The following is a 9,752-nucleotide window of genomic DNA, read 5'->3' as shown; positions in this document are numbered from 1 at the left end:
GATCGAACCAAGAAGTAGCTTGCCCCAATGCACAGATAGATCGATTTAATCAATCAGTGTGTGGTGTACGTGTGTATGAGGAGACTAAGGGCGAGCAACGCAAGTGGGTGATACGTCCATAGTGTATCAATGCCCTTTGAAGTTTACTATAATGTTTTCATTGTTATTATTTGTTTTAATGTACATTTGTAGTAAAATCCATTTCTTCTTCTTTTTAACTTGGAAAGGCGGAACACTTTTTTTCTTTTATTTATTTTAGGAACCTTCTTAAATTAAAATTAAATTCCACGGAAAATCAGGGAGCTCCTTTTATTGAAGTTGAATGACATAACTCCTCAATGCACCTGAGGAGACGCAAGGGAGGATAATGTGTCTACCATGCACCCCTGGGCCTTTGGTGTGCCCTAGAGGCGTGTGAGGCCCACAGAAGGCTGCCGCCTTCGCCATTCTTCTGAGAACTTCGTCTTATCCTAAAACATATTTTAAATTCCCTCATTGATGGCTCATAGAGGATGACACATGTTGATGACAATATTTATTTTCCTAAACAAGAAAATAGAAGCTGAGAAGCATTTTAGGAGATCCAGTGAGCTCGAAAAGGAGTGTAGTGGAAGCATTTTGTACCACACAAATTTTGTAGGAATTTCGAGACTATGTCCTGGAAGATATATCAATCACATAGAAATAGAAGAAGAGACCGACGGACGATACACACAGCCAACAATGGCTACAACACACCACTAATCAGACGATTAGCCACCACGCGCACTACAACAACGACGATACAAGGGCCTCGCCCAAAATTGAACTGCAAGCCGTGATACGTCTCCAACGTATCTATAATTTCTTATGTTACATGCTAGTTTTAAGACAATACCTACATGTTTTATTCACACTTTATAATGTTTTTATGCATTTTATGAGACTAACCTATTAACAAGATGCCACAGTGCCAGAGTCTGTTTATTATGTCTGTTTATTGCAGAAAAGGCCCAAAAACCAAAGTGCTCGGAAAAATCCTGAAAAATTACAGAAATTCTATTTCGCCAGAAGACCCACGGAGCCAGAAGGGCCAGGTCAGAGGAGGCCCACGACCTCCTCCCCATCCACTGGCGCAGCCAGGAGGGGGGCGGCGCCGCCCTATGGGGTGGGCCCCTCGGGCACCCTCTCGCGCCGCCCTTCCGCCTATATATTCTCCCAGATGCGAAAACCCTAGGGGCATCAGTCATATTCCAAGAAAAGTTACGTAGCCGCCGCCATCGCGAAGACAAGTTCGGGGGACAGAAGTCTCTGTTCCGGTACGCCGCCAGGACGGGGAAGTGCCCCCGAAATCCATCTCCATCGACTCCATCGCCATCTTCATCGCTGTTGCTGTCTCCCATGATGAGGAGGGAGTAGTTCTCCCCCGAGGCTGAGGCCTCTACCGGTAGCTATGTGGTTCATCTCTCTCTCCCATGGTGTGATCTTTATGTGATCATGAGCTTTGTCATCTAGTTGAACTAGATGACCCGTTGCGCTATCGCGCAAGTGCAAATGAAAGCGTATTAATATGCCAATGAATGCTGATATATAGGATGGTAATTTAATAAATAATTTATTCCAGTGCTTAAATCTATATTTTTGGTGATGGTTCATGTCTTGAGTTGCTATATACGCATCAAATATGGCGTTTATTTCTTGTTCCTCTAAATTTTACATAATTATACGGGATGTTTCATACCAAAATAGTTGTAAGACGATCTTTCATGTATTGGTCATTCAAAGTTAATGCGGAGAGTATCCACGGTTCTATTAGATTCGCCTTCCATTTTTGCCATGAGATTTTGTTTTCCCATTTTATGCTATTGTCCATTGATATTAAATATTTCACAATTTCTATAACTTATCACGCTTTACCGGAACCACATTGGTAAGCACCATATGGTATATAACTAAATCATCAATATATCGCGTGGATGTTTGCACAAGTGAACCGAAACACTTTCTGGAAGTAGATGCATACGTTATGAACTTTTGATATGATCCATTCACATAATCCAGGGTTAGAAATAAGCCGAAATAAACAATGACCAAACCAAAATAAACAATAAATTTCCGTGAGTCCGAAAACCGTGCATCTTCCTCAAATCGAGCGGGAAAATATTCATTGGCAAGAGCACAAAACTCAGCATTAGAAATCTTGTTTAGTGAAGATCCTAAATAGTGCCTTTGATATGTTTGTAACTGCATACCTAAACTAAATAATCACATGATCGTGTGAACAAAGCAAGAACAAAAAAGAAATATTAGCCTATAATATCCCAAAATTTGGAACCAATACACTCCAGCCTAGTGAGTATGTTAACATGCCAACGTACTATGCAAGATGAAGCTATGAAACAGGAGAACCAAGTTCCTAAAAAGGAGATCGAACGCAATAAACAGAACTACCAGAGTGTGCATATATCATATGTGCATTACATCCGATGACACTTACAATTATATAGTTATTACATAGCAAGAAAAAAATAGATACATGTGATGTTCAGCTGCTGCAGCTATTTAAACGGACACACAAACTGTAGTTGACCGCATATACAACGCCTGCAATACTTGCATACATCATGTAACCAGGTTCCAAACATACCATTCGAATTTTTTTTTTGAAAGTCATACCATTCGAAATTGTGTGCCTTTAGCAGACACAATTACATGTACCTTTGCAATGAGGCTCTGCCACTCATCAACTCCAACAGGATCACATGCCGATGGCGCACGGACATGCTCCGAGCTGGCCGTGGATGCTTGACATATTTCATGAAGAATTTGATGTCAAAAATAAACCTCTTTCGAGTTAGATGTCCTCAACAAAACTCTCACTATTTGTAAACATGATGGTTTATACTGAATTTTAATTTGATGTCGAGTGTCATACAATCTACAAAGATTAATCTAAGGCTTAAAACCAGACAAACGATTCTAGCTCTAGTAATATAGCACAAGTCACTTGTTTTCTCTTGCCACTCGCTTGGAGGCGATTGCCGAGCTCGGTTCCTTCAAGATATATACACAAGATGTTAGTCAAGTGGCAATCAAGTACTACCACGCAACAAACATTATTTTTCGGTCAGCTGACAAACTAATTTTTGAAATCATGGTCAGATTAGTGGTGTAGAGACACAAGTTTGCATCACACTATGATGACCGATGATAATTGGCACAAATCCCTATTGTGTCACCTGGAGCCTGGGATAAACAGCCATGTCAAGATGTACATGCCAAGCTAGGTACATCACGCTTTCAAAACCAAAATCTCAGCCATAAATGGACCTGTAGTCGTTAATTTTCCACACAGGGAAGCTGTGACGATTATATTCTGCAAACAACAGTTTTTACTAATGTGGTAAACCATAGAAGACAATGCTGAAATATCGGGAGATAGTTAAATCATGTGCTAATAAGAGAGAAATACGAGTTTGGAGAATACCACATGCACAAACACATGGAATCCCTTTTCTTTATAGAGCATGGCAAGGGCATATACCATCTTGTTTATAGAAGGTTTGCCGGCAAAAATACTATACGAAGATCTACAAGCAAAATCGAAAGGGACGAGTACATATGATAGGCTACCAAGCAAGCATCCATCTTCTCTAGCGAACACCATTCCATCTAGCAAGTCGATTAAGAAATACACAAAAACTTCAAACTACAATGTACAAGCTTGGGCATTGTAGTAGATGACTGGATAGTGCACAAAACTCATAAATTTGCAGCGCTGAAACTCATACATTAGCAGCTTTGGGATAAATTTACAGTGGATATGGCCATATAATTCTGAAACTCATACCAGTTTACATCTCTGAAATTTGACGACCTGACAAGTTACGATTCTTGAACACTACAACTCGTCCGACTACAAAATCCGGTCGATCTCGAGTGGAATCTCAAGCACACCCCACCTGTGGCTGGTGACGGTATCGGCTCGGCCAAGGCTGAGCTCACCCAAGGCTGCATGCAACTCGAGTGAGCATTAATTATGTTATAAAATAATTAAAAACACAAGACCATATAAATTCTAGCACATGCTATTACCAAAGATAGTATTAGCGGTGATCGGTAATGTTATTAACATGTATATATGATCTCCGATTTGCATGAATGCGAAACAGGAATCCTGAGTATGGGAAGATTAGAGAAGGATACTGCTAATTCATTTCATAATAAAAGCGGCAAGATAATGGATATTGAACTATCGGGAAAAGTGTCACGAGCAAAATTATACTTACTGTATGGAATTAAAAACGGTGCGAGAGGTACTAAGCTGCGAGAATGAAGATGTTTTCTTACTCAAAGAGGAGGAGATATGCTTTGAGACATCCTTACACACCTAATTATCACACGATAAGAGCTGTTGATTTGAAGGATGAGAGCGCGTGGAAATATGTCAAGATATTAGACCTGCAATTCTACACACAAAGCATATGTACACATGACACACGCACGAGAAAGCATATGTACATGAAATCTATTAACAAGGTTCACTTCTCAATTCGGGAAAATATTAGAAGGAATTCACATTTGCTCACCCAAGATATTAGAACTACAATTCTACCATTGAAGTCTTAGGTGGCACTATATTTTTACTGATTATAGACATAAGTTGCACCCGTTCTTCAACAAATTATGCTACGAACATAAGAAAATATGTTACCAAGGAAGAATGCATGATATATGGACTAACAATTTTTGCCTCGACATATTAATAATAAAACTTTGACGGGAAAAGCTGAAGAAAAGTTTGAGTGGTACAATCTTCATCATAGAACAAAAGAAACACGTATAGGATGTGTTGGCTTCCAAAATTTAGAAAATACTTTGTGCAAAAATATCAAGTATTCAAAGAGAGGAAGAAACTAAAATGGAAAAAATATGAAACATCGTCAGGTCACCTAGGCCACCAAAGAATAAACCAAAGCAAATGAAATTTGAACCTCTACATCGAGAACTTTCCGAATCAACGATCGCCTGCGTTTTTAATGGCTAATCGCAACATGTTCTCGGCTAGGTGATGGAACCGAAAGATTTCCTTTTGAAATAAAGGTAGCACATGCAAAAGGAGGACATTTATATTCAAGAACAAACAAATGGTCAAAAGAAAAAGAAAAACAAATGTTCAATTATTGGTCTTAAACATTATAAACTGATTGGGGTACTTCATCTACATGGATGGGAAATGCCTTTTTTTAATAGTATTATTCTACATTTTTTCGAGGTTGAATAGAGATACTATTCAATTCATTTGCCCCCGGCGCAAATGGGTTGAAGAGAAAAATATTGAAACCATAAGCTTTACCTTAGGAGTTGTGACCTATTAACATGTTATTGTAAGGACGATTACTTAATATGTAAACTTATGTGAAACAACATATTATATTTTGTTTGGAAATAATAATTGATGTGACTGAATGGCGCAAGTGTTGGATCTCGGTATCGTAGGAATCTATACACAACTTATGCCATGAGAGAAATTCTTTGGCAATGGACAGTATGAGTTTGCAGCGTGGCTTCCTTGGCTTCGATATGTTGTTCCCTGAACATGGCTTCGTTGTTTTTAGAATGTTTTTCTCTTTGTATATGTTGTTTGCTTGTAATTTCATTGATTTGTAAGTTGGTATTCAACATCTACGTAACAAACCTGGCCACATATGGGTCTCTATTAATCTAATGCCAGGCACTTGACTTCCTTCTACTCCCTACGTTCCGTTTTAATTAACTCAACCGTAATTTTACAAAAAAAAAACCTGTTGTTTTTTACTCTCTACCCGCACGTCCTCCTCGTCACGAATCAGGCCGTCGGACACTCCGCTCGACCCAGCCCAACCGCTCCGCTCCGCGCCTATATCCCCAATTCTCCCCAGCCGCATGGATCATCCGGAATCACATCGTCAATGCACTTGCCGCGAGGCCGTCCTCGAAGCGATCCAGCTCCCGATCGTAGGACCGCCTCCCGTCGACCAGGCTCCCGTTCACCCCCTTGCCGGGAGCGGGAGGGCAGCCCATGGAGAGCCACATCCTGGCGCAGCCGTACGAGTAGCCGCCCGCCTCCGCGCGCCTAGCGGCGACGGCCCGACCACCTCATCCGCGGCACGGCCGGCGACGATCTTGTTGGCCCGGTATTCGTCGAACGATGATGATCCCTGCTGCTATTCATACGCCTTTGTTTCCCTCGATCGATCCCAGCTGGACCCATCGATCGTTTGGCGAGCTGGTGGTAAATCTTAGGGAGTACTGTTTTAAAATTTGAAAGCTGTATAGGACGGGAATGTAAAAATCAATTTCCGAAGCGTTTTTCTCCCCAAGTTAATTAAAACGGGACGGACGGAGTATATGCGTTTGAGATTCATTTACTTTAGAGTCGGAATTATTTGACTATATGCCCGGAGTGACGGGGTGAGAATTTAAACCACAAGTTCTGTCTCGTTTTAGCGCATGCTGCTACCTTGTTGATGTCGGTCCTTAGGGTGGTACAAATGCAATCACTTGTAAGGAGCCTAAATGTATTCAGTCCTTAGGGTTTTGAATGTATTCACTTATAAGGAACTCTAATGTATTCATGTGATACATAGATCGATGAAGAGCTCAATATGTCTAAGCACTAATTTAAATTTATCACTAAGAAAAGCATATTGTTGTCAAAGATCACATATATATTTGTGCTCATTACTCCTTGCACTAAAAATTAAAACTTAATTCACTTGGCAATAATTTGTATGTACACAATATGGATCTCCTCTTTGGGCGTATCCTGGATCAGCCGTAGCAGGCACTCTTACTCAAGTTGTGCGGCAGACACTGCAATATTAAACATCAGGCCACATTGTGTATTGAACAGCAATGCAAAACTATAGCGATCATGGATCGCCAAAACTACAAAAAAAAACATCACTGTTTATCCTTTCTAAGGAATCCAGATCAATAGTGGAACAAATATTAATAATGAAAGAGTTTGTTATATAGTACATAATTAGTTCCTACTTCATGACTGATGTCTCATATACTTGTGCATCCATCAAGTATAAAAAAAATAATACTTACGAAAGAGAAACTATAAGCACGTAATAAAAAGCAAAAACAATTACTAACCATGACTGGTGTGCGATCAAGCATTCTAAGGTTTACATAATATCAAGAAGATGACACAACTTAAACGACACATATTTGCTTGACGAGTCACGTGCTAAGAAAAATGACACAACTTAAGCGCCACATATTTGCTTGACGAGTCACATGCTTAGAATGCTTGATCGCACACCGGTCATGACACAACAAATGTATATGGCAAAACTGAAACGACACATATTTGCTTGACGAGTCACATGCTAAGAAAAATGTAAGTATTTATCATTCATCACAAAATTCAAAGAATCTCCAGGCGACTGACCTGATGAGAACCTAGTTCGCAATCGAGGTAAAAACTTGATATAAATGTGTGCAAAAGATTAAAAAAAGGATTAAACTTCGCATGATCAAGCATGTCAGAAACACAATAGCTACATTTGCAAATCTGAATATACCAATAGAGCATCGATAGAGTAATCAATTAGAAAACTAAACGAGCATCATCATGTACTCTTCTAATCATACGGCATAAATGACATCCACTAAGGTACTATTCGAATGAGACAACCAGACATATCAAATATTTTAATCGATTAATCAAGCATGCATCTAACATCCAAATGCCAACATCTCACATGGACCAGCTAGTAGCTAACCTCCAAATGCATGCAGCTAACATCCGAATCCAACAAATACTACTACTATTATAGAGGCACAACAACACCACGAGCATACAGTAGAGAGAAAGGAGGCACATTCTAAATAGGAGCAGGTGGGCGGAGAGGTGAGAGTCGATGAGGAAGAGAGGAGTCATACCTTGCCACCCTCCTGGGAGAGGGTTGTGCCATGCTGGAGAGGAGGAGGCTGGCCGATGAGACAAGAAGCTGGCGGAGGAGGATGTTGGTGCAGATCCGGCAGAGGATCAAGCTGGCTGCCGCTTGAAAGGTGAGAGCTCCTCTCTCAACCAATTTCTGTGGACTGGTTTGCTCATCTCTCGCTTTCCTCTCTTTTCCCTTACTTTGGGTGCCCAATTTTCCTCCCTTACCGCCCCAATTTCTCTTTGTCGCTTGAGCTGGCACATGCTCTTTTGTTTCCCACTCAACCTTGCACCGATCAATAACAACGGTTTCGGTGAGCTTTAACTAAATATACTTATAAACATAAATAAAAAATCAGCGAGTCTACCATAAGGGAATGTATTTGTTGAACACATCATATTAGCATGACATGATATGACCAGGATGCATAGAAAATGTATACGATGTTAAGACGGATATAGAGCCTCAATATAATTTTACTTACAAAATTTATATTTACGAAGCCTCAATATAGCTATTTGAAACCGATCTACCCAGGAAGCTAATTTCCAACTGAAAAAGAAGCAAGTAAAGGATTAGTTAGAAATAAAATAATGATGTATAATTTGAAACACCATTCTATAGTTACTACTTTTCATTTCAAAGTATGGTTCAGAATTATATGGATTTAATAAGTTCCCAATCTAAAACCCAAAAAATCAACAAACAAAGCTAATAAGTTTTTAGTCAGATGGTATCATCCGCAGACGCAAAAGGTTGCAGCGCAAAGACCATATGCGCTTCACCGTGATCCCAGCAACGTGCAGGTTCATCCCATTTTAGATAATATTGTATATATATGCCTATATACTGAATCCTAGAGGAAGACAGAAAAGTAGGAAGCAACATTCAGATCCAACAAGCCAACAAAAAACACACCATAATGTGGACACATACCAAAGGTGGCAAGCAAGTATCCAAACCAAAGCAGGGAACAGAGGATACATGTGGAACTTTGGCAATGTATATCCTTAGTTACCTGCAAGATAGGTCAGTTAGATTGCATACACCACCACGGAAATAGTGGCACGAAGGAAAGTCTACAAAACTGCTTTTGCCAGAAGTAGATGAATACTCACAGATGCAATAAAATAGTCATGTTTGCTATTGGTACAGTTAAATGGAGACTCAGCTGAGAGGGAAGGTGAGAAAGAATTACACTTTCTCATCTCGGCACTAACTATGCAAAGCAACATGAGTGAAACCAAGGAGCATGCTAGGCCGATGATCTACTTCTAAATCGCAAATGGCAGATGATCTACTTCTAAACTGAAAATGGCAGATTGGTGGTAAACAAGAAAATAAAAAATGTCAAAATGCAGTGATCGTGGGTTGAACACGTGACCTTCAGATCTTCAGTCTGACGCTATCCCAACTGACCTATCCCCGCTAATGAAATGCCTAAAAGCAACCAACTCGACGAGAAGAACAATATCTAGGAACACTCCCTGCACCTGAAGAAGGTGGCAAGGAATCTGCAACTAAGTGATCACAATAAATAGCACAGTTAAATTGCAGCCTATCTTTTCTATGGGAAGAAGCAAAAGCAGTGGATATGAGACAGTGATACCTCAGCACGAGATATGAAACTCTAGCTGCAGGGACAGTGAGGGCCTGCAAGTCAACGGTTGCCCATCGTTCTGAAAGCACCAACCGCCGTAATTACCTCTGTCCATCTGCTGTAACACTACTCTATGAAGTTGTACTTAAAGGCCATGAGAATCAGTTTCAATGTTCACACACAATATGCCACTAAATCCATCCGTGTGAAAACAACCAACATTGACCACGGCA

At 40.2% G+C, this 9,752-nt stretch overlaps 2 long non-coding RNA genes across 2 annotated transcripts; both read right to left on the bottom strand.

The window, feature by feature from the left end:
- Positions 1–2,514: 2,514 nt before the first annotated feature.
- Positions 2,515–2,784, bottom strand: LOC124675061. The gene is made up of 2 exons (XR_006993152.1): positions 2,698–2,784; positions 2,515–2,583 (listed from the first exon to the last, which is right to left on the bottom strand). It is a non-coding gene; the product is annotated as an uncharacterized LOC124675061 (long non-coding RNA).
- A 3,847-nt stretch (positions 2,785–6,631) lies between these two features.
- On the bottom strand, positions 6,632–8,175 carry LOC124670006. Its single transcript, XR_006992367.1, has 2 exons — positions 7,918–8,175; positions 6,632–6,834 (listed from the first exon to the last, which is right to left on the bottom strand). It is a non-coding gene; the product is annotated as an uncharacterized LOC124670006 (long non-coding RNA).
- Between the last annotated feature and the right edge of the window lie 1,577 nt (positions 8,176–9,752).

Source organism: Lolium rigidum, chromosome 7 (assembly GCF_022539505.1).
Source record: "Lolium rigidum isolate FL_2022 chromosome 7, APGP_CSIRO_Lrig_0.1, whole genome shotgun sequence".
Classification (NCBI taxonomy): Eukaryota; Viridiplantae; Streptophyta; class Magnoliopsida; order Poales; family Poaceae; genus Lolium; species Lolium rigidum.
The sequence above is the reverse complement of the archived record's forward strand: the minus strand, read 5'-3'. Positions and strand labels throughout refer to the sequence as shown.